General features: G+C 44.9%; 1 long non-coding RNA gene across 1 annotated transcript; it reads right to left on the bottom strand.

The window, feature by feature from the left end:
• Window positions 1-5,008: 5,008 nt before the first annotated feature.
• LOC134994798 (uncharacterized) lies at window positions 5,009-14,588 on the bottom strand. The gene is made up of 4 exons (XR_010197756.1): window positions 14,539-14,588; window positions 12,713-12,878; window positions 11,589-11,667; window positions 5,009-5,104 (listed from the first exon to the last, which is right to left on the bottom strand). It is a non-coding gene; the product is annotated as an uncharacterized LOC134994798 (long non-coding RNA).
• Window positions 14,589-26,330: the final 11,742 nt, after the last annotated feature.

Here is a 26,330-nt window from a genome sequence, read left to right as displayed (position 1 = left end):
CTATGTCCAATAATGCATCTTTTGCAGAAAGGTCCGGCCCTTGGAAGGCTGGGACAACAATTTCTTCATTAAGGTGGAATTTAGACTCCACCTTAGGAAGATAACAAGATTTGGTTCTAAGATCCGCTGTATCTGGATGAAAAATCAGAATAAAAATGCCCTTATCTGAAACTCTTCTAGCTGAAGCAATAGCCAGTAGAAAGAGAGCTTTAGCTGTCCACCATTTAAAAACCACCTGCATTAGTGGTTCAAATGGAGCAACTTGAAGGTCCTTTAGGACTAAACTTAAATCCCAAGGCACTGCAGGGAGGTTGGATGTGAAGCGTTTCCTGGAAGAAAGTGCAAACATCCTGTAGGTTAGCAATTTTCTTTTGGAACCATACAGACAATGCTGACACCTGAACTCTCAAGGAAGCCACCCGTAGACCTTTATCCATTCCTGCCTAAAGGAATGTTAGGACTCTGGAAACTCTGAAAGACCTAGGGTCAAATTTCCGGTCACTGCACCATTGAATATAGACTTGCCATATTCGTTGATAAATACGAGCTGAGGAAGGTTTCCTTGCTTTAAGCATTGTTTGAATTAGCAGTTTTGAGAATCCTCTTGCTTTCAGAATGGAAGTCTCAAGAGCCACGCCGTCAAAGACAGTTGATCCAGGTGCTTGTAATAGCAAGGACCCTGAGACAGTAGATCTGGATGTTGAGGAAGTAGAAATGGAGCATCCATCGACATCCTCTGCAGATCTGTGTAGCAATGTCTTCTGTGCCAAGCAGGAGCTATTAGTATCATGGCGCCCTTTCCCTGTTTTGCCTATCGCATCACCCTAGGTAACAGGGCGATTGGTGGAAACACATAGGTCAGACAAAATTCCCATTTCACTGACATCCACAAAGGTCGTCCTGGGATCCTTTGTTCTTGACCCGTACGCGTGAACTTTATTCTTCTGACGGGATGCCATGAGATCTATCTCCGGTAACATCCACTTGTCTACCAGAATCTGGAACACCTCGGGGTGTAAGGCCCATTCGTTTGCATGAATGGCGTGTCGACTGAGAAAATCTGCTTCCCAATTTAGGACTCCCGGAAAAAACACTGCAGACAAGGCTGGATGATGAAGTTCTGCCCACCTTAACGTGCGGCTTACATCCTTCACTGCTTTTTGGCTACGACTTCCTCCTTGATGATTGTGGTACGCTACTATTGTTGCACTGTCCGAGCGAATTTCAACTGGTTTCCCTTAAAGAATGTCCTTTGCCTGAATGAGTGCTATACAAATGGCCCGAAGTTCCAATATATTTATTGTCAGGCAACTGTCTTTCTTGGTCCACTGCCCTTGGAAGCAACTTCTTCCTGACACTGCTCCCCAACCCTGAAGACAGGCATCTGTTGTCAGAATTTCCCAATATGATATCCAAAAGGGTCTCCCTTTGTCCAGATGGGTTGTCTGTAGCCACCGCGCTAATGACCTCCTTAATTCCAGAGGAAGGACCATAGTCTGAGTTTTTATTGTCTGATGAAAACCATTCCATTTGGAAAGGATCAGACGTTGTAGAGGCCTCAAATGGAACTGAGCATACTTCACCATGTCGAATGTCAACACCATCAAACCAATCACACGCATTGCTGCGTGAGTGGATACCCTTTGACTGTGTAGTAGCTCCTGAATCCTTTACTGAATTTTGTACATTTTGTTCAGAGGTAAAATTATTCTCTGAAGACCTGAATCCAACACAGCCCCCAAGTGAGTCATCTGCTGTGACGGAACCAGGGACGACTTTGCCCAATTTATGAGCCAACCGTGTCTCTGTAAACAAGCTATCGTCTGTTGCAGATGACACTGAAGCAATTCCTCAGATTGTGCCAGGATTAATAGGTTGTAGAGGTATGGAAAACTCCTTATCCCTTGTCGACGGAGATAAGCCGCCATTACCACCATAATTTTGCTGAATACTCTGGGAGCTGTGTCCAGTCCAAATGGCAGGGCCTGAAACTGAAAATATTGCTGGAGGATGGTAAACCTGAGATAGCACTGATAGGACAGTGCTATAGGAACATGCAGGTAATCATCCTGGATATCTAGAGATACCATAAATCCTTCAGCTCCATGGTCAAAATAATGGAACGTAAAGTTTCCATATGAAACCGAAGCACCCAAATGTACTTGTTCAGCATCTTGAGATTGAGTATGGTCAATCTCAATTTTCTGTTTCTGAACTAGAAACAGGTTGAAATAAAAAACTTGTCCTCGTTGTGCAGGGGAACTGGAATTATCACTCCCAGTCTTCCCAGATTTGTCAGATTGGGACTGTTTGCCATAACCCTTTCCTTTTCCTTGAGTCCAAAAGGGCAGAAAAGCTGGAAACCTAGGTTTGGATTTGTGTGTGGAAGGAAACTTCACTTTCTTGGAGTCTGCCTCTGACTACAAAATAATGTTTAATTCTTTACCAAAAAGAATATCTCCAGTAAAAGGCAAAGACTCTAGAACCTCCTTGGACTCTGAGACAGCTTCCCATGTACGTAGCCAGACCGCTCTGCGAGCTGCTACTGCTGAGGCTGATGCTTGAGAGACAATAGTACCCATGTCTAAGGCTGCTTCTTCCATAAACATAGCCGCCTGTTTAATATGTGCAATATGGGATTTTTGCTCTCTAGATGCCAATGAGAGATCATCCTCCAATGCATCAGCCCAGGCCGCCACGGCTTTTGCCATCCAGGCTGAAGCCATGGCTGGTCTTATGACTGCCTCAGACAGGAAGAAAATGGTTTTAAAAAAACCCATCTATTTTCCTATCCATGACATCATTTAATGATGTTGAAGGCAGAGGTCATGTAGATTTTCGCACCAGTTGAACGACGTGTATCAACTTTGAGAGCCACCTCTCTCTTTTAAACAGTCCCCACCTGGAAGAGGATAATGAGAATTCCTTTTCTTTGGAATTCTAAACTTCTTACTGGGTGTTACCCAAGCCTCTTGCATAATTTCCATCAGCTGCTCTGACCCAGGAAATTCGGTCCTGTTTTGGGACGTTTAAACACAGGTGCCTTGAATTTTAACAAAGGCTCTGCTGCTTCTTCTAAGGATAGAAAGGCCTTCATAGCAATAATTAGCTCAGGTTTGTACACTGAGCTGAGACCTTTATCCTCATCTCTGTATGCAGACCCGGAGTGCGATGAGTTCTCATCCTCCGAAGTATCCCCATCTGAAACATGTGTAGACTGTGAAGATGTTGTTTCATGTCTATGTGATTTACTTTCCATCAGCGTTTCAGCCTGTTTTTGTTGAAAGGCTGCAAATACCTGTACTGATATGATAAACCCCAGGTGGAATGTTGCATGTAAGGGTTAATAGGATAACCTAACCCTGGTATGGGAGATGGCATTATCTTCTCAGCTATACTGGGTAATGACTGTGCAAACAAAACACATGGGGGTTCCATTTCAACCTGTGCCTGCCTCGGATTATTTAAGAAGCTTTGGTGAGAGCTAAAACAATTTGCACATAATCCATTTTGAACCAAATCCTGAGAGGTTAACACAGCTTTACAAGACAAACATGAAATTAGTGTTGGTGCTGCTGTGGAGAGTGTATCCTCCTCACCCTTGCCTCTTTTAGACATGATAAACAAATCACACACCTGTACAGTGTTATCTACACAATTTGTGACTGAAGTCACTTTCAAACTTATTAAAGAGACATGCAATCCGATCCCTCCCTGCATTGCACCAGCATTGAGGATTGAAATACACAGAAAACTGACAGAATTATAGTAAAGTCAGCAATCATACAAGCAATCAGTCACAGGTTATACATTGGTATAGTAAGCAATATGAGCACATATTCAACTACAGATACATTTCAGGTATATAGGAGAAACATTACTGCATTACCTTATATAGGACTTTAAATGTATTCTAGAACAGCGAAAGAAACAGCAGCAATAATTTACAGACTCATATGCATCAATCACTTACAGTATCCAAATATTCGTACTCAAAGGTAGATAGAGACTCAGTGCTGTATCACCTGGCTCAGGAGAGTGGGATACAGGGAGACTTCACCCCGCTTCCAGGATCGATCAGTACGTTAGTGAACGCTAAGTGGATCTAGACGCTATTAGTGACCTACAGTGAACACAGACGCCCAAATGAACACCGACGCACAAGTCACACAGCCGCCTAAGCTGCAACTGGGTCCTTTAGATACACAGCGTCTCAGACGGAAGCAGGAAATCAATTCATGGTGGGAAACTCGGAGGAAACTGGTCATGAACCGGGGGAGCGTCTTACTCCCCACTGCTGACATCAACCCCAGGGATCCCGGCCTCATACTACTCCTGGAGCCTATAATCCCTGAGGCATAGCGCTGGTGCACCCAGGGTGGCAGCCGCGTCAGAGACTGCTTGGTAGTCTCCTCCCAAAACAGTGCGTCTGTGTCTCGCGTTTCCCCGCTTAACAGAACCGATGCCTTACCTTTTCCCTGTGCTCCGGCCACAGCCTGGTAACGCTCGTACATCCTACACAGACGCCCGCCAAAACAGCACTGTACTCACGGGTAAGTGTTCGTACATCCTACACAGACGCCCGCCAAAACAGCACTGTACTCACGGGTAAGTGTTTTTGCGACCCGGCGGGAATAGTTGGAGCGACTCTTTCTAAGGTACGAATCACTCAAAAAAGAGTAAGACTCTAAAAATAAAAAAACAGAAGCCCTCTGACCATGGTCCGGCTCCTGCCGCACCAAACAAAAAACTGATTTGCCTGAGCCAGGAGGCGGGGATATAGGAGATAGAATAGGATATAGGCCCATTGCATTTTGGAAGGCCAAAAGCTTTGATCATTGGTGCCAATCCGCTGTCACTACCTCATGTCCCAAAGTTATACTGTGGATAACCTGTGGACCCTGCTGGAGAAAGTATAACATCAGCGCATAATACACACACAGCGTCTTTACAGATCAGAGGGACAGTAACTTTGGTATATGGGTGAGACCCTAAATCCCACCTACCTGATCCTCCTGTGGGGTCCTGTGATTCTCCTCTGTACAATCCTGGGAATACAGAGGACGGGGACATCTCTCTGGGGTATCTCTGTTACTGGGCCCATCTGTAGGAGACACACAGTGACTGAGTACAGTATATATATATATATATATATATATATATATATATATATATATATATATATATATATATATATATACACACACAATACAATTTACCCGGCACTCCACCTGTGATAAAGCTGGTTCTGGTGCCCTCATAGAAAGAATGTAAACAGGCAAAGATGCGGCACTCACGAACTCTTGTGAAAATAAGTCACAGACCCAGTTCAGGTATGATCAACGTTTCAATCCTCTTTATGGATTTTCGTCAGGAACAAGCATAAAACATGTATAACAAAACTCACCTTATATCCCCATTCACCAATGACCCCCAGGTGGACGGCTGCTCGCTCCAGCGCGGGAGTCCGCAAGCATTGTCGCCGAGTGGTGACGTCATCGCGTATCCACGCGACGCACGTCCAAATGCTGCCATGGCAACTAGGCGGCTGTAAACAAAAGGGGAACGATAATAACCGCTGCCCCGCTGTGGTCTGTCAGCAAACTGCTAAAGAGAGCAATGTTGCCATGATAGCATGTGCAGATACATCAACAATATTCAATGAAGCTAAACAAATAATGCATCCCACTGTAATACGATGTAATAATCACTATATGGAAGTCTTAATCATACATAACAATGCTAAATACAGCATAAATACATCGTTATCGTGCAAGTTGATCGTTGCTATGGTAACGCAACACAACTCAGTAATACTAAGAAGAAACATCAGATAATAATAATAAAGATGGTAATAAAAATTCGGTAATAAAGAAAAAGCAAATACATAATCAGTATGAGCATCACTGACACCATAACCACCAAATTAATGTAGTGGTATCACATATTCCAACCTAACACATAAATAAACAAACAGATTCAAATGAATGTAGAAAAAGTGATGGCATCATTTAAACCCTTGGGACTGATCACATCAAGGCGAAAAATCCATTCAGCCTCACGTCTAAGTAGCATTGCATTACGATCGCCCCCCCTACGTGACGGGGGGATGTGATCGATCATTCTATATCTGAGGCTGTTTAAAGGGTGCTTGGCTAATAAAAAGTGTCGTGCCACTGGTTGCTCGCTAGAGCCATTATTAATGGCTAGACGGATGGCAGAGCGATGTGCCCCCATCCTTTCTTTGAATTTTCTCTGGGTTTTCCCAATATAGGACAAACCACAGGGACACAATAGTTGGTAAACAACATAGGAATTTTCGCACGTTAGATGAAAGCGGATCTTATATTTTGTACCCAGATGAGGGTGACAGAAGGTGCAAAGAAAGGATGGGGGCACATCGCTCTGCCATCCGTCTAGCCATTAATAATGGCTCTAGCGAGCAACCAGTGGCACGACACTTTTTATTAGCCAAGCACCCTTTAAACAGCCTCAGATATAGAATGATCGATCACATCCCCCCGTCACGTAGGGGGGGCGATCGTAATGCAATGCTACTTAGACGTGAGGCTGAATGGATTTTTCGCCTTGATGTGATCAGTCCCAAGGGTTTAAATGATGCCATCACTTTTTCTACATTCATTTGAATCTGTTTGTTTATTTATGTGTTAGGTTGGAATATGTGATACCACTACATTAATTTGGTGGTTATGGTGTCAGTGATGCTCATACTGATTATGTATTTGCTTTTTCTTTATTACCGAATTTTTATTACCATCTTTATTATTATTATCTGATGTTTCTTCTCAGTATTACTGAGTTGTGTTGCGTTACCATAGCAACGATCAACTTGCACGATAACGATGTATTTATGCTGTATTTAGCATTGTTATGTATGATTAAGACTTCCATATAGTGATTATTACATCGTATTACAGTGGGATGCATTATTTGTTTAGCTTCATTGAATATTGTTGATGTATCTGCACATGCTATCATGGCAACATTGCTCTCTTTAGCAGTTTGCTGACAGACCACAGCGGGGCAGCGGTTATTATCGTTCCCCTTTTGTTTACAGCCGCCTAGTTGCCATGGCAGCATTTGGACGTGCGTCGCGCGGATACGCGATGACGTCACCACTCGGCGACAATGCTTGCGGACTCCCGCGCTGGAGCGAGCAGCCGTCCACCTGGGGGTCATTGGTGAATGGGGATATAAGGTGAGTTTTGTTATACATGTTTTATGCTTGTTCCTGACGAAAATCCATAAAGAGGATTGAAACGTTGATCATACCTGAACTGGGTCTGTGACTTATTTTCACAAGAGTTCGTGAGTGCCGCATCTTTGCCTGTTTACATTCTTTCTATGAGGGCACCAGAACCAGCTTTATCACAGGTGGAGTGCCGGGTAAATTGTATTGTGAATATTGGTTTGTGTGTGATATATCATACAAACGAACCAGGGCACCCTCGCCATATATTTGTACTTGTATCCTTGGAACATTTGCTTTTGACTATTGACTTTCTTGAAAGGAGATAGGTGTGTGAGTCACACTGCACTTTATTTTGATTTGCACTACTTGCACGGATTGTGTAAATTTTTTTGGTTGGTGGAATTGACTGCAATTTGTGATTAAAATGGCAGAATCAGCCGACATTAATGAGGAACATTTTAACCCGCTGTTAGTTCCACTGCATGATACCTTTAGCTATTCTGAGACTGAAACAGAAGGTATTTTACATCAAGAACATATGGTGGATCAAACTGAGGGTTTACCCAATGAGATTATTTATCGGGAGCTATTAACACTTAAAAAGAAGGAGATTGACTTTCATCTCCATGCTGTTTCATTGAGTGACTATTTCCGTGCCAAACAGATTCCAAGGGGATTTAGAGTTCGGAATTGTCCCACAATAGGTCGCTTTGATCCCAGTTTCTGTAAGAAATGGATCAACATTTTGAATAAATGTTCATTCGACCTGATGCTACTAGTTGTGGAACAATCCAAGAAAGAACACTCTTATATCCAGAGTAAAATTGTGACCTTTGAGTCTAAACACTTACCTTGTCTGCAAACCGACCCGGATAATGACTGGTTAAACAAATTGGGTAATCAACTTGCCGTGTATAAGAGAGATGTGTTGAAATATAAACGTGAAAAACTATCTAAAGTTACCCTTGATTATGAACACCATCAGGTGTACAGATGGTTAACAGGGAACAACTCGAGGGGCCAGCAGAATACGGAACGCAGACCCTTCTTCCGCAGAAACCGGTACCCTAAAGGTAATTTAGATACAGAATCCTCACAAGAGGGAGGCAACAGCACGGCGAGTGAAGCTGATAAACCCAAATCATACCGCAGAAGAAATAAGGAATTCATCCCTTTAGCGGCAGCAACCAGGAACCGGGGAAGAAGAGAACCAGACGATTCAATAGGCGAGGGGGCCAAAACAGGAGACAAAAACCCTGGCACCAAACCACCTGTGCAACTCAAGAAGAAATAGTTTTTAATCTCTCATCGTACGATCTAAGTTCCAGTGAAACAAGCCTTCTCTCTAAAGGACTTTCTTTTATTCCATCTACTGGCTTTAATGCATTCGATTGGCAAATGGAGAAATATTGCCTTCAGAAACAATTAAAAGTCAAAGAATTCTTTCATAAAAAGGAGGCTCCTTCTATAACATCTATACAAAAGCCTATACCGCTACAACTCAAACGCCTACAAAAAGGCTCCAGTTTTGATCCACCCTCTAATAATGCATCCATAAAAACATTTATCAGGTTACTTGATCAAGATGTCATGTCACACTGTGACAAGGAGCAGAGTGAGCAGAATCTTCCACACTTAAATCTCACCAAATTAGAACGAGATGCCATCAAATCTCTCTCTTCCAACCAGCAATTGGTGATCCGTCCGGCGGATAAAGGGGGTGGCGTGGTCCTGCAGGACCTATATGATTATAAGTTGGAAATCTACCGCCAATTGGAGGACAGTCAAGTTTACCAACCACTTACCTATAATCCTACAACTGCCTATATGACGGAACTTCGGGAGGTGTTAATACATGCCAGAGATATCAAATTGATTGATGACAGGATCTTTGATATCTTATTGCCTAAATTTCCTATTACTCCGCTACTCTACACCTTGCCAAAGATCCACAAAGGTTTGACTCCTCCACCTGGTCGCCCTATTGTGTCGGCCAGGGGTTCCCTGTTCCAGCCCACGTCCATATTTCTGGACTCTGTTCTCCAACCGCTAGTTCAGCAGCACTGTAATTTTCTATTGGATACCACCTCTTTGCTGAACAAATTGGCAGCTGTGGGGTCTGTTCCACTGGGGGCTTGGCTTGTTACGGCTGATGTTTCCAGCCTCTACACAGTCATCCCCCATGTGGAAGGGATCGCTGCAGTGAGGGGCTTACTCCTGCAACATAATGTGCATCCTGACATCCATGTAGATTGTTTGCTGCAAATGCTAGAATTGGTGTTAAAGCGCAATTTTTTTATGTTTGACCATAAGTTTTTCCTTCAAATAACTGGGTGTGCCATGGGATCTTCCGTGGCCCCCAGTTATGCTAACACATACATGTTTGATGTAGAAAAATCATTATTCTTTGATAATCCGTCTGTGGCTGCTAAAATCTTGCTATATACCAGATTTATTGATGATCTGCTATTTATCTGGGTAGGCTCAGATACTGAGTTGAAATCATTACTGGAGGCTCACAATGCCTCTACTTCACCGGTTAAATTAACTTTTGAAATGAGCCAATCTAACATCAAGTTTCTGGATGTAAAAATTATGTTACAAGGGGATAATATTGTTACCACATTATTTTCTAAAGAGACAGATAGGAACTCACTCCTACATTTTCAGAGTTGTCATCCACTGAATTTAAAAATGGGGCTCCCCTTCTCTCAAATGGTACGCATTATTAGAATTAATAGTGACATATCCCAAGCATCCGACCAGATTGATTGGCTTATAGGTAAATTCCTTCATCGGGGTTATCATCTAAAATCTTTATTGCTAGCTAAAAATAAAGCAATGTCACTTGATAGACAAAAATTACTTCTTAAGCAGACACCTAAACAAAACTCTAATAGATTACATTGGGTCAATAAATTTCATACCCAATCTCCTAAGATTACTCATGCATCAAAAAAATTGTGGCCAATTATAACATCAGACCCAGATATAGGTCTGGCCAATACTGCATTAATGACGTGTTATTCACGACCAAAAAATTTGAGAGATCTATTGGTCAGAACAGATATTTCAATGCATAGCAGTAATGATAGCAGGAATTTCTTGGCTAAAAAACAGAATGGATGCTTTAAGTGTCCTTGCACTACCTGCAGCTTTCTTATTGCAGGTGACACCTTCTGTCACCCTCATCTGGGTACAAAATATAAGATCCGCTTTCATCTAACGTGCGAAAGTTCCTATGTTGTTTACCAACTATTGTGTCCCTGTGGTTTGTCCTATATTGGGAAAACCCAGAGAAAATTCAAAGAAAGGATGGGGGCACATCGCTCTGCCATCCGTCTAGCCATTAATAATGGCTCTAGCGAGCAACCAGTGGCACGACACTTTTTATTAGCCAAGCACCCTTTAAACAGCCTCAGATATAGAATGATCGATCACATCCCCCCGTTACGTAGGGGGGGCGATCGTAATGCAATGCTACTTAGACGTGAGGCTGAATGGATTTTTCGCCTTGATGTGATCAGTCCCAAGGGTTTAAATGATGCCATCACTTTTTCTACATTCATTTGAATCTGTTTGTTTATTTATGTGTTAGGTTGGAATATGTGATACCACTACATTAATTTGGTGGTTATGGTGTCAGTGATGCTCATACTGATTATGTATTTGCTTTTTCTTTATTACCGAATTTTTATTACCATCTTTATTATTATTATCTGATGTTTCTTCTCAGTATTACTGAGTTGTGTTGCGTTACCATAGCAACGATCAACTTGCACGATAACGATGTATTTATGCTGTATTTAGCATTGTTATGTATGATTAAGACTTCCATATAGTGATTATTACATCGTATTACAGTGGGATGCATTATTTGTTTAGCTTCATTGAATATTGTTGATGTATCTGCACATGCTATCATGGCAACATTGCTCTCTTTAGCAGTTTGCTGACAGACCACAGCGGGGCAGCGGTTATTATCGTTCCTTTTGTTTACAGCCGCCTAGTTGCCATGGCAGCATTTGGACGTGCGTCGCGCGGATACGCGATGACGTCACCACTCGGCGACAATGCTTGCGGACTCCCGCGCTGGAGCGAGCAGCCGTCCACCTGGGGGTCATTGGTGAATGGGGATATAAGGTGAGTTTTGTTATACATGTTTTATGCTTGTTCCTGACGAAAATCCATAAAGAGGATTGAAACGTTGATCATACCTGAACTGGGTCTGTGACTTATTTTCACAAGAGTTCGTGAGTGCCGCATCTTTGCCTGTTTATATATATATATATATATATGATTATCAGATGATGTGTGTATATAGGGACCCCCATACCTGCTCTCCCCTGTACAATACATGACAGTCTCCTCTTACCCAGTGATGTGAGGGGCCGGTGATTCTCCATCATCACGTCCTTGTACAGACCCCTATGTTCCTCTATATACTCCACCTCCTGCATGGAGACATAGACAGTGACATCCTGACACCTTATAGGAACCTGACACACACAGTGATACAGTCATCACCCAGACACATCCCCTGGTGTTACTGTATAATGTCCCATTCCCAGCAGTCATCTCTCCAGTCATCACCCAGACACATCCCCTGGTGTTACTTTATAATGTCCCATTCCCAGCAGTCACCTCTCCAGTCATCACCCAGACACGTCCCCTGGTGTTACTGTATAATGTCCCATTCCCAGCAGTCACCTCTCCAGTCATCACCCAGACACATCCCCTGGTGTTACTGTATATATCCCATTCCCAGCAGTCACCTCTCCAGTCATCACCCAGACACGTCCCCTGGTGTTACTGTATAATGTCCCATTCCCAGCAGTCACCTCTCCAGTCATCACCCAGACACATCCCCTGGTGTTACTGTATATATCCCATTCCCAGCAGTCACCTCTCCAGTCATCACCCGGACACATCCCCTGGTGTTACTGTATAATGTCCCATTCCCAGCAGTCACCTCTCCAGTCATCACCCAGACACGTCCCCGGTGTTACTGTATAATGCCCCATTCCCAGCAGTCACCTCTCCAGTCATCACCCAGACACATCCCCCGGTGTTACTGTATAATGTCCCATTCCCAGCAGTCACCTCTCCAGTCATCACCCAGGCACATCCCCTGGTGTTACTGTATAATGCCCCATTCCCAGCAGCCACCTCTCCAGTCATCACCCAGACACATCCTCTGGTGTTACTGTATAATGTCCCTTTCCCAGCAGTCACCTCTCCAGTTATCACCCAGACACATCCCCTGGTGTTACTGTATAATGTCCTATTCCCAGCAGTCACCTCCCCAGTCATCACCCAGAAACGTCCCCCGGTGTTACTGTATAATATCCTATTCCAAGCAGTCACCTCCCCAGTCATCACCCAGAAACGTCCCCCGGTGTTACTGTATAATGTCCCATTCCCAGCAGTCACCTCTCCAGTCATCACCCAGAAACGTCCCCCGGTGTTACTGTATAATATCCAATACCCAAAAGTCACCTCTCCAGTCAGCAACTGAATCGTCTTGTTGGTGAGTTCCAGGATCTTTTGGTTATTGTGTCTCATGTATCAGTGAGTGAGGTAGAGGCACCGTGATGGGGCTCTGGGTTCTGCTCAGTCCTCCTAACACAATGCGATCGGATGTCTTCTTTACCACTGTTTAACCCTGTGAAATAGGGGAGACATCAATATCACTGTAAATACTGCCAGATCCCCTCACCTCCCTGTATTATAACTATAGATATAAGTGATATCACTGTGATGCTCCCAGATCCCCTCACCTCCCCAGTCATGTCGCTGTATTATTACTATAGATGTAAGTGATGTCACTGTGACACTCCCAGATCCACTCACCTCCCCAGTCATGTCCCTGTATTATTACTATAGATATAAATGACGTCACAGTGACACTCCCAGGAGTGTGATATACATTTTCTTCCTACTGCTCCAATTATCATCTGTTACACATGCCAGGGATATTATGGTCTCTGTTTAATATATCCTAAAGTTTTAGCAAAATTTTCAATCCCCACAATTACATATAATAAAATTAATAGTAATAATAATAATAATGACACTAAAGGCTGCACCCCAGTATAAAAATAATAACAGATGTCTTTAAAAGCAGGACACCTCAGACCATTCTTCCTGTATTGTAGGACATCACCACCACTCCCAATGTATAATAACAATACCAGGACACCACAAGTTGCTGTCCCTGTATAATAATAACAGTACACAAAAACCTGCTCCCTCTGTATAACACTAATAACAGGACACCACATTCTGCTCTTCCTTAATAGTAATAATAAAATGACTCAATAGGCTGCTCCCCCTGTATAATAATAATAATAATAATAATAATAATAACAACAACAGGACACGACAGGCCGCTCCCTCTGTACAATACCAGGACACCACAGGCCGCTCCCCCTGTATAACAACAACAACAGGACACCACAGGCTGCAACCCATGCAAAATAATGATAATAATAGGACACCACAGGCTGCTCCCACTGTATAATACTTATAATAATAATAATAATATTAATAATAATAATATGACACAACAGGCTGCTCCATCTGTATAATAATAATAATATTAATAATAACAACAACAGGACACCATAAGCTGCTCCTCCTGCATAATAATAATAATAGGACACCACAGGCTGCTCACCCAGTATAATAATAACAGGACACCAAAGGCTACTCCTCCTGTATAACCATAACAGGACATCACAGGCTGCTTCTCCTTATTCATAATAACAGGATACCACAGGCTGCTCTTCCTGTATAATATTAATAATAAGAGGATACCACAGGCTGCTCGCTCTGTAAAATAATAATAAAAATAATAACAACAGGACACCACAGGATGCTCCTCCTGTATAATAATACTACACCACAGGCTACTCCTCCTGTAAAATAATACTAATAATAACTGGACACCACAGGCTGCTCCCCTTGTATAATAATATTAAGAGGACACCACAGGCTGCTCCCCCTGTACAATAATAATAACAATAATATTATTATTATTATTATTATTATACAGGAGGATCTGTGGTGTCCTGTTAAAAAACAACAACAACAGTACACCACAGACTGCTCCACCTGTAAAATAACAACAACAGGACACCACATGCTGCTCCCCCTGTATAATAATAATAATAATAGGACACTACATGCTACTCTTCCTGTATAATAACAATAATGACAGAACACCACAGGCTGCTCCCCCTGTACAAGAATTATAACATACAGGACACTACAGGCTTCTCCCCCTGTATATTAATAATAATAATCTCTACGGACAACGAGACCTGTGCGTGTATGGAATGGAATGCAGTGACCGGAAGTAAGGTGGAAAGCACAGGCAGGAAGTAGGGCATGATTGGCACGGGCTGCTTCCTGGTGACAGGCCCCTCCCCGCCCACACCCCGCCCACACCCCGCCCTTTGTAATGACTATAACAATACATGTCCTCAGTGCAGGAGGTCGGCGGCCATTTTCTTGTAGACAAGTCCAGCAGCAGTAATAGGTTCCCTGGCCAAGTAGTGACATCAGGAGCGGCGGCCATTTTCCCCTGGTCTGAGCTCCGCCTTCCTTCTATCAATCCCACAAGGCAGCAGGAGCAGAGAGCAGCCATTGCTGTGTCTGGCAGCAGGTAATGATATTATTATTATTATTATTCTATAGGCTGAGCAGCTCTGGTGTCAGGTTCTGTACTACAGGGGGAGCAGCCTCTGGTGCCTTGTTATAGTGCAGCTGGAGCAGCCTCTGGTGCTGCACTATCCCTGTACAGGTGACTGACACTCTAGTGTCCTATTACTGTAATACAGGTGGCGCAGACCCTGCCGTTACCGTAATACAAGTGGCGCAGACCCCGCCGTTACGTAATACAGGTGGCGCAGATCCCGCCGTTACCGTAATACAGGTGGTGCAGACCCCGCCGTTACCGTAATACAGGTGGCGCAGACCCCGCCATTACCGCAATACAGGTGGCGCCGACCGCGCCGTTAACGTTACCGCACACACGAGACATTCATTTGTTCTGTCCTGTGGCATTGTACTATACAGGGGTAGCGACCTGTATTGTCTTGCTATACAGAGATAGGGGCCTGTGTTTTATTACTATACAGAGGGAGTGGACTGTGTTGTTTTAATATACAGAGGAGCTGTTTAAATATACAGGGGAGCAGCATGTGTTTTCCTACTCTACAGGGGGAGTGGCCTGTGGCATCCTCCTATACAGGGGTAGTGGATTGTGACGTCCTGCTATACAGGGGGAGGGGGCTGTGGTGTCTTGTTACTAATATTATATAGTGTGAGTGGCATGTATTGTCTTTTTATACAGAAGGAGTGGCCTGTGTTGTCATAATATACAGGGGGAGCATCCTGTGCTGTCATAATATACACGGGGAGCGGCCAGTGTTGTCATAGTATACAGAGCGAGCGGCCTTTGTTGTTATAATATACAGGGGGAGTGGCCTGTACTATCATAATATACAGGGGTAGCATCCTGTGCTGTCATAGTAAACGGGGAGTGGCCTGTGCTGTCATAGTATACAGGGGTAGCAGCCTGTGTTGTCATAGTATACAGGGGGAGCGGCCTGTTTTGTCATAATATACAGGGGGAGTGGCCTGTGTTGTCATAATATACAGGGGTAGCATCTTGTGTTGTCATGGTATACCAGGGTAGCATCCTGTGTTGTCATAATTTACAAGGGTAGCATCCTGTGTTATAGTATACAGGGGGAGTGGCCTGTGTTGTCATAATATACAGGGGGAGCAGCCTGTGTTGTCATAATATACAGGGGTAGCATCCTGTGTTATAATAGAGAAGAGGAGAGGCATGTGCTGTCATAGTATACAGGGGGAGTGGGCTGTGTTGTCATAATAGACAGGAGGAGCAGCCTGTGGCATCCTACTCTACAGGGGGAGCGGCCTATGTTATAATATTCCTTTCTTTCCTCACACTCACTGCTTGACCCATTCCAGTCTGGCTTCCGTCCTCCCCACTCCAGTGAACTGCCCTTACAAAAGTCTGCAATGACCTCCATGCTGCTAAATCCTACTCTCTACTTGTTCTTCTTGACCTCTCTGCGGCTTTTGACACTGTGGACCACCCTCTCCTACTGCAAATCCTTCACTCCATTGGTCTGCGTGATACTGCCCTCTCCTGGCTGTCTTCCTGCCTCTCTGACCATTCTTTCTCTGTCTCCTCTCATGACTCCACCTCCCCCTCACTTCCACTAACTGTAGGTGTCCCCCAAGGTTCTGTCCTTGGTCCTCTTCTTTTCTCTCTCTATACGTCCTCACGAGGTAAGCTCATTCGTTCTTTTGATTTCCAATATCATCTCTATGCTGATGACACTCAAATCTATCTTTCCTCTCTCCGGACTTCTCTCCTGCTCTCCTTACTCGTATCTCCAACTGTCTCTGGATGTTCCAGCGCTTTATTACACCTAATATGTCTAAGTCCGTGCTGATCATCTTCCCTCCCTCCCGCATAACCTCACCTCCTACAGTCTCATTATCTATTGATGGCACTACTATCTCCTCTAGCCCCCAAGTGCGCTGTCTTGGAGTAATCCTTCCATCCTCCATCTCTCCTTCACACCACACATTCAGAATCTCTCACGGTGCTGCCGTTTTCATCTAAAAAATATTTCCAAGATTAGACCCTTTCTCACCCAGAATTCCACCAAGTCTCTGATCCTCTCACTGGTCATATCCGGACTGGACTACTGTAATCTCCTCCTGACTGGCACCCCTAACACATACATAACTCCACTCCAATCTACCCTCAATGCTGCTGCCTGGCTCATCTTCCTCACCAAATGTACTGCGTCCACCTCCCCTCTCCTACAAGCCCTTCACTGGCTCCCCTTCCCCTTCAGAATCCAATTCAAACTTCTCACACTAACTTACAAAGCCCTCACCCACTCCTCTCCCATTTACATCTCTGACCTTATCTCCCTTTACACCACCACCTGTCCTCTTCGCTCTGCTAATGCACGCCGCCTCTCCTGCCAACTGATTACCTCCTCCCACTCCTACCTACAAGATTTCTCACGTGTTGCTCTCTTTCTCTGGAATTCTCTACCTCTCCCCATCCGACTCTCCACCTTCCTACAAAACTTCAATTGGGCTCTCAAGACCCACTTCTTCACCAACCCCAGCCAACTATCCTCCTAACCGTCTTGTCCACGCTCACAGTCTACTCCTTCTATGTCACCCTGGTGTCTTACGCCTTCACCTTTTAGATTGTAAGATCGCAAGAGCAGGGCCTTCTCCATCATGTGCCTTGCCTTCTGTTACACTATCTTATACTCCATACTCCCTTTGATGGCACCTAACCCCCGGTTTTCTGTATATATCTTGTATTTTTCCTATATTGTCTCAAACTGTAAGTTTATTTTATTTTTGCTCATTTGTTTATGTACTGTGTAATGGGTGCTGTGGATCCCTTATGGCACCATATAAATACAGGATAATACTAAAAAGTTTTCTTTAACTTATACAATTTACCATTATTGTTTCTTTTAAATACTTTGTATCCATTTATTGTTGAAACATTAGTATCCAAGTGACATAACTGGGGAGGTTGAGGGGATCTGGGTGTATCACTGTGACGTTGCTTATATCTCTAGTAATAATACAGGGACACGACTGGGGAGGTCAAGGGATCTGGGAGTGTCAAAGTGACATCACCTATATCTATAGTAGTAATAAAGGGACATGATTGGGGAGGTGAGGGGATCTGGGACCATCACAGTGATGTCACTTATATTTATAATAATAATACAAGGACATGACTGGGGAGGTGAGGGGATCTGGGAATGTCACTGTGACATCACATATCTACAGTAATAATACAGGGACATGACTGTGGAGGTGAGGGGATCTGGTAATGTCACAGTGACATCACTTATATATGTAATAATTATAATACTGGGACATGACTGGGGAGGTGAGGGGATCTGGGAGTGCCACAGTGACATCACTTATATCTATAGTAATACAGGGACATGACTGGGGAGGTGAAGGGATCTGAGAGCGTCACAATGATGTCACTTATATTTATAGTAATAATACAAGATCATGGCTAGAGAGGTGGGGGAGTCTGGTAGTGTCACAGTGACATCACTTATATCTATAGTAATAATACAGAGACATGACTGGGGAGGTGAGGGGGTCTAGGAGTGTCACTGTGACATCACTCATATCTATAGTAATAATATAGGGACATGACTGGAGAGGTGAGGGGATCTGGGAGTGTCACAGTGACATCACTAATATCTATAATAATACAGGGACATGACTGGGGAGGTGAGGGGGTCTGGGAGCATCACAGTGACATCACTGATATCTATAATAATACAGGGACATGATTGGGGTGGTCAGTGAATCTGGCAGCATCACAGTGACATCATGTATATCTATAGTAATAATACAGGGACGTGACTGTGTTGGTGAGGGGGTCTGGGAACGTCACAATGACATCACTTATATCTATAGTAATAATTCGGGGACATGACTGGGGAGGTGAGGGGATCTGGGAGTGTCACAGTGACATCATTTATATCTATAGTAATAATTCGCGGACATGACTGGGGAGGTGAGGGGATCTGGAAGTGTCAAAGTGACAGCACTTATATCTATAGTAATAATACAGGGACATGACTGGGGAGGTGAGGGGATCTGGCAGCATCACAGTGACCACTTATATCTATAGTAATAATACAGGGACAAGACTGGGGAGGTAAGGGGATCTGTGAGTGTCACAGTGACATCACTTATATCTCTAGTAATAATACAAGGATATGACTGGGGAGGTGAGTGGGTCTGGGAGCATCATAGTGACATCACATTTTTATAATAATAATACAGGGACTTGACTGGGGAGGTGAGTCGCAGTGACATCACTTACTACTGTTTTAGTAATATAGGGACATGACTGGGGTGGTGAGGGGATCTGGGAGTGCCACAGTGACATCACTTATATCTATAGTAATAATACAGGGACATGACTGAGTAGGTGAAGGGATCTGGGAGCGTCACAATGATGTCACTTATATTTATAGTAATAATACGAGGACATGCTGGGGAGGCAGGGAAGTCTGGTAGTGTCACAATAACATCGCTTATATCTATAGTAATAATATAGGGACATGACTGGGGAAGTGAGGGGATCTGGTAGTATTTACAATGATATTGAATGGGCATTATACAGTAACACAAGGGGATGTGTCTGGGTGATGACTGGAGAGGTGACTGCTGGGAATGTGGCATTATACAGTAACACCAGGGGATGTGTCCGGGTGATGACTGGAGAGGTTACTGCTGGGAATGGGACATTATACAGTAACACCAAGGGATGTGTATGGGTGATGACTGGAGAGGTGACTGCTGGGAATCGTACATTATACAATAACACCAGGGGACGTGTCTGGGTGATGACTGGAGAGGTGACTGCTGGGAATGGGGCATTATACAGTAACACCAGGGGACGTGTCTGGGTGATGACTGGAGATGTGACTGCTGGGAATGGGACATTATACGGTAACACTAGGGGACGTGTCTGGGTGATGACTGGAGAGGTAACTGCTGGGAATGGGACATTATACAGTAACACCAGGGGACGTGTCTGGATGATGACTGGAGAGGTGACTGCTGGGAATGGGGCATTATACAGTAACACCAGGGGACGTGTCTAGGTGATGACTGGAGAGGTGACTGCTGGGAATGGGGCATTATACAGTAACACCAGAGGACGTGTCTGGGTGATGACTGGAGAGGTGACTGCTGGGAATGGGACATTATACGGTAACACCAGGGGATGTGTCTGGGTGATGACTGGAGAGGTGACTGCTGTTAATTACACATTATACAGTAACACCAGGGGACGTGTCTGGGTGATGACTGGAGAGGTGACTGCTGGGAATGGGACATTATACTGTAACACCAGGGGACGTGTCTGGGTGATGACTGGAGAGGTGACTGCTGGGAATGGGCCATTATACAGTAACACCAGGAGATGTGTCTGGGTAATGACTGGAGAGGTGACTGCTGGGAATGGGGCATTATACAGTAACACTAGGGGACGTGTCTGGGTGATGACTGGAGAGGTGACTGCTGGGAATGGGGCATTATACAGTAACACCAGGGGATGTGTCTGGGTGATGACTGTATCACTGTGTGTGTGTCAGGTTCCTATAAGGTGTCAGGATGTCACTGTCTATGTCTCCATGCAGGAGGAGGAGTATATAGAGGAACACAGGGGTCTGTACAACGACGTGATGATGGAGAATGACCGGCCCCTCACATCACTGGGTAAGAGGAGACTCTCATGTATTGTACAGGGGAGAGCAGGTATGGGGGCCCCTATATACACACATCATCTAATAATCACATATATACACTGTACTCAGTCACTGTGTGTCTCCTACAGATGGACCCAGTAACAGAGATACCCCAGAGAGATGTCCCCGTCCTCTGTATTCCCAGGATTGTACAGAGGAGAATCACAGGATCCCACAGGAGGATCAGGTAGGTGGGATTTAGGGTCTCCCCAATATACCAAAGTGACTATCACTATATGATCTGTAGAGAAGCTGTGTGTCTTATACACTGATATTATACTGTTTCACCTCAGTTTAATCTGACTGTATGCATTATAGTGTTTTTTTTTTCTTTTTAGGTACAACGTCTGTCTGATATTAAAACGGAATATATAGAGGGAGAAGAAGAGACGTATGTGACTGATATAAAGGCAGAAGATATGGAGGGAGAAGAAGAGACGTATGTGACTGATATAAAGGCAGAAGATATAGAGGGAGAAGAAGAGATGTATGTGACTGATATAAAGGCAGAAGATATAGAGGGAGAAGAAGAGACGTATGTGAGGGGTGATCAGCAGTGTAAGGAGGAGGAGATCCCTACAGATATCAGCACAGGTGAGTAATAAACATTTATTACAGAACAGAGTCACATATTTTCCTTCCTCAGTCACTACAACAATCTCTTATCCTACACCCTCCTCTGTCAGTACAAACTAATGAGGGAAATGTATCTGCCCTGTGAGGGAGTCAGGAGGCATCAGCCCCTCACATCATGTCACTGTGTGTTACCAGCCCAGAGATCTGACCAGTCTCCTCCCCACACTCTCTGGTGTATCTCATACATCAGGAGCCAGCAGCCCCTATTATACTCCTGCTCTCCCCCTCACATAATGTCACTGTGTGTTACCAGCCCAGAGATCTGACCAGTCTCCTCCCCACACTCTCTGGTATATCTCATACATCAGGACCCATCAGCCCCTATTATACTCCTGCTCTCCCCCTCACATCATGTCACTGTGTGTTACCTGCCCAGAGATCTGACCAGTCTCCTCCCCACACTCTCTGGTGTATCTCATACATCAGGAGCCATCAGACCCTATTATACTCCTGCTCTCCCCCTCACATCATGTCACTGTGTGTTACCCGCCCAGAGATCTGACCAGTCTCCTCCCCACACTCTCTGGTGTATCTCATACATCAGGAGCCATCAGCCCCTATAATACTCCTGCTCTCCCCCTCACATCATGTCACTGTGTGTTACCAGCCCAGAGATCTGACCAGTCTCCTCCCCACACTCTCTGGTGTATCTCATACATCAGGAGCCATCAGCCCCTATTATACTCCTGCTCTCCCCCTCACATCATGTCACTGTGTGTTACCAGCCCAGAGATCTGACCAGTCTCCCCACACTCTCTAGTGTATCTCATACATCAGGAGCCATCAGCCCCTATTATACTCCTGCTCTCCCCCTCACATCATGTCACTGTGTGTTACCAGCCCAGAGATCTGACCAGTCTCCTCCCTACACTCTCTGGTGTATCTCATACGTCAGGAGCCATCAGCCCCTATTATACTCCTGCTCTCCCCCTCACATCATGTCACTGTGTGTCACCAGCCCAGAGATCTGACCAGTCTTCTCCCCACACTCTCTGGTGTATCTCATACATCAGGAGCCATCAGCCCCTATTATGCACATGCTCTCCCCCTCACATCATGTCACTGTGTGTCACCAGCCCAGAGATCTGACCAGTCTCCTCCCCACACTCTCTGGTGTATCTCATACATCAGGAGGCATCAGCCTGTTATGATTCCTGTACTCCAGACCGGAGAAGATCTTATGACAGGGATCTGAGTACAGGAACAATATACTGGTTGTGGGAGCTGGAGAGCCTAGTAACCCCTGGCGCCCTAACTCCGTTGTCTCGCCCGTGTTATCAGAAATCCCCTGCGAGACTATGGTTGCTTGAGCCCATGGCAGCCGCGTTCGAAGGGCGGATTATGTCTGCCCAACCCCGATGCCCCCGCAGGTCTTAATGGGAGACAAGGGGAAGTCCGAGACAGGGTGATAACAAGGGGCCCTCTGACTAAACAACCAGGCCAGGGGTTACAAGCTAACTAACAAATTCAAAAGGTATGTGCGGACAAGCCGCCAGGGAAAAGGACAACCAAAGGTCCACTGATCCGACACTCCTATCCAGCACCGCCGGACACCAGAGTGGATCTTTTGGAAGCGGAATCCTCCGCAAAAGCTCCAGAACACAATAAAGCAAAATAATAAACAGTAGCGGACAAGCCGCAACACACGGCTGCGCCGCGACTCACGAACGCCACCAGATGTTAAGGTGCTCGGTCAGACTCCAGGAACAGATGGTAACTTCCGAGTACAGGATCACTGAGAACAGGAACAATCGAATAGACCGGGACTGGGAACTCTCTCTGCAGCAGACACAGGCAAACAGGAAGCTATCACCGGCGTCTGTGAGAAGTCCTGGGAGTGCTTATATTTGAGAGCCCTCCAATCCTGATCCAGACAGGGTAATTACATAATGATGCAGTGCAGCTGCATGCTGCACGGCCAAAACACACAAGCACTGATTTAATTAAGACCCAGCAACAGGGAACGCGGTCTGATCGTGGCGTCCCTGTTGCTTGGGTCTGAGCGGCTCCGTGCGCCCGGCGTCTAGGCGTTGCCAGGGAGCCGGCGGCTGAACGCGCCCGGCGTCCCTGGTTGCTAGGCGCCGGGCCGCACGGCCGAGCGGACCCCGGCGCCTAACAGTACCCCCCCCTTGAGAAGGGGTCAAGGAACCCCTAAATCCGGGTTTCTGAGGAAATTCTTGAAAAAATGCCCTTTTGAGCCTTGGGGCATGAAGGTCCTCATCTAGGACCCACGACCTTTCCTCAGGACCATAACCTCTCCAATGCACCAAAAAATAAAGCCGACCCCGGGACAACTTGGAATCGAGAACCTTCTCAACCAAGAACTCCTGCTGACCCTGTACATTAACTGGTGATCTCCCCTGAGATTTTTTACGAGGAAATCTGCTAGAAGAAACATATGGTTTGAGCAAAGAGCAATGGAAGGTATTTCCGATCCGTAAAGTTCTTGGTAACTGTAACCGGAAAGCAACTGGATTGACTTTTTTGATAATGAGAAATGGTCCAATAAATCTAGGACCCAATCTGGCTGAGGTTTGTCGAAGTTTGATATTGCGAGTCGACAACCACACCCTGTCTCCTACTTTAAAAGTGCACGGCCGCCGGAGCCTGTCAGAAAATCTTTTTTCCCTGAAAGCTGCTTTTCTGAGAGCCAGGTGCACTTTTTTCCAAATAAGTTTAAGATGAGAGGTCAGGGCCAGAGAGGAGACAGAGGAATGTTGAAAAAATGAATTAGCTCTGGGGTGGAAACCAAAAACTGCAAAAAATGGGGACACATTGGTGGAGGAATGACAGGCATTATTATAAGCAAACTCCGCCAATGGAAGAAACTCAGACCAGTCATTTTGGAGTTTGGCCGAGTACAAACGCAAATATTGTTTTAGGGATTGGTTCACTCGCTCAGTCTGTCCATTGGATTGTGGATGATAACCGGAGGTTAATGATAATTTCATCTTAAACGAAGCACAAAAAGACTTCCAAAATTGTGCAATGAATTGTGGACCCCTGTCAGAAACAATATCAGTGGGTAACCCATGGAGTCTGAAAACATGACGGAGGAACAAGACTGCCAATCCCTGGGCAGATGGCAATCGGGGAAGAGCAATAAAATGGGCCATCTTACTAAAACGGTCCACTACCACCCATATGACTCGGCATCCAGCTGACAGAGGGAGATCCACCACAAAATCCATGGAGATATGCGACCATGGCCTAAGAGGAACATTCAAGGGCATAAGTTGACCAATAGGCAAAGAACGGGGAACTTTATGCTGTGCACAGACCTGACACGAAAAAACAAACTCTTTAATGTCTTTAGAAAGACCAGGCCACCACACTGAGCGGGATACCAATTCCAAAGTTTTAGCGACTCCCAGATGCCCTGCAACTTTGCTATCATGAAATTCCTCCAAAACAGTTGCTCTCAAAAACTCAGGAACAAAAAGACGACCAGCAGGAGTATTTCCCGGAGCTTGATGTTGAAGCAGCTTCAATTGGGAAAAAACATCCTGTGTGAGACCTGCCTGAATGAATGAAGGCGGAAGTATGGGAGTAACAGGACTGTTGTCTTGAACGGGAAGAAAACTGCGTGAGAGGGCATCTGCCTTGGTATTCTTGGAACCAGGTCTGAAGGTGATAATGAATTTGAAACGAGTAAAAAATAAAGCCCAACGAGCCTGTCGGGCATTCAGTCGCTTAGCTGATTCAATGTATTGAAGATTTTTGTGATCAGTCAAAACTGAAATGGTATGGGTCGCTCCTTCAAGCCAATGTCTCCACTCCTCAAAAGCCCATTTAATAGCCAGCAACTCCCGGTTACCAACATCGTAGTTGGATTCTGCAGATGAGAATTTCCTGGACATAAAGGCACAAGGATGTAACTCAAGGGAATCTGGATCCTTCTGAGAAAGGATAGCCCCTACTCCAACCTCCGAGGCATCAACCTCAACAATGAAAGGCAATTCTGGGTTGGGATGTCTAAGGACAGGGGCTGAGACAAAGGCTTGTTTCAAGGCCTGAAAAGATACTTTAGCTTCACATGACCAATTGGTAGGATCTGCTCCCTTCTTAGTAAGTGCCACAATGGGAGCAACTAGGTCAGAGAAAGAGTGAATAAACCTTCTATAGTAGTTTGCAAACCCTAAAAAGCGCTAAATTGCTTTTAAGTTGGTGGGTTGCGCCCAACTAAGGATGGCTTGGAGCTTCTTTGGTTCCATTCGGAATCCCCGAGGGGAAATAATGTACCCTAAAAAGGATACCTCCGTGACATGAAATTCACACTTCTCCAGCTTGGCATATAAGTGATTTTCACGTAATTTCTTTAGCACCTGACGCACCTGGGTAACATGTTGTTCTACAGAGTCAGAATATATCAAAATGTCGTCTAAATAGACCACGACGAATCTTCCCAGAAACTCACGGAGCACATCATTAATGAGATCCTGAAAAACTGCCGGAGCGTTAGATAGGCCGAATGGCATGACCAGATACTCATAGTGGCCTGACTGAGTACTGAATGCCGTTTTCCACTCATCCCCTGACCTGATTCTAATGAGGTTATATGCTCCTCTCAGATCAATCTTAGAAAAAATAACAGCCGAACGTAGCTGATCAAAGAGGACAGAGATCAGCGGCAGGGGGTAAGTATTCTTTACTGAGATCTTATTCAACGCTCTAAAGTCAATGCAGGGTCTGAGGGAACCATCTTTCTTCTCTACGAAGAAGAAACCTGCACTTAAAGGGGATTTAGATGGCCTGATAAACCCTTTCTCAAGACTTTCTTTCACATACTCATTCATGGCCACAGTTTCAGGACCAGACAATGCATATAACCTTCCTTTAGGCAACGTGGCACCAGGAATTAACTCTATGGTACAATCATAAGGCCTATGGGGAGGCAAAATATCCGCATTGCCCTTGGAAAACACATCAAAAAAATCCTGGTATTCTCCAGGAATATGTGCGGACCCGGCCGCAGCTACTCGGATAGGAAGCGTAATACATTCTTTATCACAGATGGTACCCCATTGTAGGATCTCCCCAGACTGCCAATCTATGATGGGATTATGAAAGGCCAGCCAAGGGTGACCCAGAACCACAGGAACTGCTGGACA

Source organism: Pseudophryne corroboree, unplaced genomic scaffold, assembly GCF_028390025.1.
Source record: "Pseudophryne corroboree isolate aPseCor3 unplaced genomic scaffold, aPseCor3.hap2 scaffold_1325, whole genome shotgun sequence".
NCBI lineage: Eukaryota > Metazoa > Chordata > Amphibia > Anura > Myobatrachidae > Pseudophryne > Pseudophryne corroboree.
The sequence above is the reverse complement of the archived record's forward strand: the minus strand, read 5'-3'. Positions and strand labels throughout refer to the sequence as shown.